Source organism: Octopus bimaculoides, chromosome 7, assembly GCF_001194135.2.
Source record: "Octopus bimaculoides isolate UCB-OBI-ISO-001 chromosome 7, ASM119413v2, whole genome shotgun sequence".
Lineage (NCBI taxonomy): Eukaryota > Metazoa > Mollusca > Cephalopoda > Octopoda > Octopodidae > Octopus > Octopus bimaculoides.
The window spans coordinates 38,836,470-38,838,366 of record NC_068987.1 but is presented as its reverse complement, the minus strand read 5'-3'; the positions used below and the strand labels follow the sequence as shown (position 1 = coordinate 38,838,366).

General features: G+C 35.9%; 1 protein-coding gene across 1 annotated transcript in view; it reads left to right on the top strand.

The window, feature by feature from the left end:
* The window catches only part of LOC106876157 (uncharacterized), a 183,111-nt gene that overhangs the window by 23,632 nt on the left and 157,582 nt on the right, over positions 1-1,897 (top strand). The window lies entirely within an intron of this gene.

The following is a 1,897-nucleotide window of genomic DNA, read 5'->3' as shown; positions in this document are numbered from 1 at the left end:
AGAACTTACTTGCAGGTATTGGTAGTGCAAATCAGAGGTGCAATCTGTGTGGGTGTTTTTTCAAAACACTGTCTGGTTTAAAAAGCCACATCAGACGCCATGAAAGGGCTAAGGTGTAGGTGCAGGAGGTGGTCAAACTCTGTTTAAGGAGTAGACAACCACCACATATATGTATATATATATGTACATATAGATATGTATGTGTATACACACACACACACACACACACACACACACACACAAACACACACACACATATATATATATATACATATATATATATATGTATATCCACTACATATGCGGAAATCTATGGGTGTGTCTGTTTGTGGTGTTGTTATCTAACTCCTAGATCGTTTTATCGATTTTGATGAAACTTGACACGTGCGTAGGACTTATATCTAGAAAACTAATAACACTTAGATTGCTGAAAAATCGATAATAAGGCCACTGGAAGGGATTTTTATATCTATTGCATATAACTAATATATTATCTTTAAACATCCAAGGGAAATAACCCATTCAGTCCTTAAAGGAATTCTTATATACAGCCAAGGGAAATAACCCATTCATGTTCGTAAATTATTTCGCTTTAATCAAACTGATTATGCTTATTTCTTAGTATTTTAACTATTTGCGATATTTTCGCAATTTATCCAATGCAACGCTTAAACAAGTAAATGGTATTTTCCTAAACAATAGATCCACTTATTACGGTTAGTGACATATTCAGGAATATACCAACACTAGCGCCGCTGTGGGTAATACTCTCTGCGAACACACAAAAACTTTTTTCAGAGTTATTTATTTTGAATTGCTAGTATCTCATATCTGATTAACCTTTTATTACGTAACATGCTTCACGATTTTAGTATATATACTTTACTAGTATTTCCTCCTGCGCTCTATATACTTTGGGAATGTGTTAAAGCCTTTTTCGGTGCGACTTTGAATTCTTACTATCGGGTAATTAATTGCATGTTATTACATAACTGACTGCAATTGCTTGGGTTTCAAGGGCCCACAGCTGTTTAACTGTCTGCCGAAGCATCTGAGGAGCCTCGATGGAGTGGATGTAGACGTTTTCAAACGTGAACTTGACCTCTGGCTCGCTGAGATCCCGGATGAGCCAATATCTAGGCAAGAAACTCAAAAGAGGGCAGTAACATCGAACTCCATCCTTCACCAAAAGCCGCTCCGACAAAGCTGGAAAGTGGAAAGATGTTCACACTGGCGGTGCTCCCCTACCCCTCCCCTTCCCTGATACGCTTGATTATTTGAATTTCACTATTATTTCTCTTGATAATTTTTATCTTTTCTCTGTTTATACTTGATCTAATAAGAATAATATAATACACCTAATAATAATAATAATTGATTCCGTTGTATGCATATACATATGTATTCATGTATATATATATATGTATATATATATATGTATATGTAAAAGTGTGTATATATGTATCTATTTATATTTATAACTTAACCTTATGAACTTTCTAAAATTTCTGACGAAGCCAAAGGCACACCCAAGTACCTTCATTTTATTTACCAAATACTTCAGCTGGCAGAAACGTTAGCACGCCGGCGAAATGCCTAGCGGTCGACTTTGCCTTTCATCCTTTCGGGGTCGATAAATTAAGTACCAGTTGCGTACTGGCTCGATGAAATCGACTGCCCCACCCCCACCTAAAATTTCGGGCCTTGTGCCTAGAGTAGAAAAGATCATTTACAGGTATTATCCAATCTTTGTTGATTTACTAATATAATATGCTTATAAGGTTTTTCCTTATATAACGGATATCACCATTCATGAATAACGTGTAAGATGACTTAACCAAATAAGTTATGAACAAAATCCCCTATTTTCTGTGTGTGTGTGTGTGTGTGTGTGTTT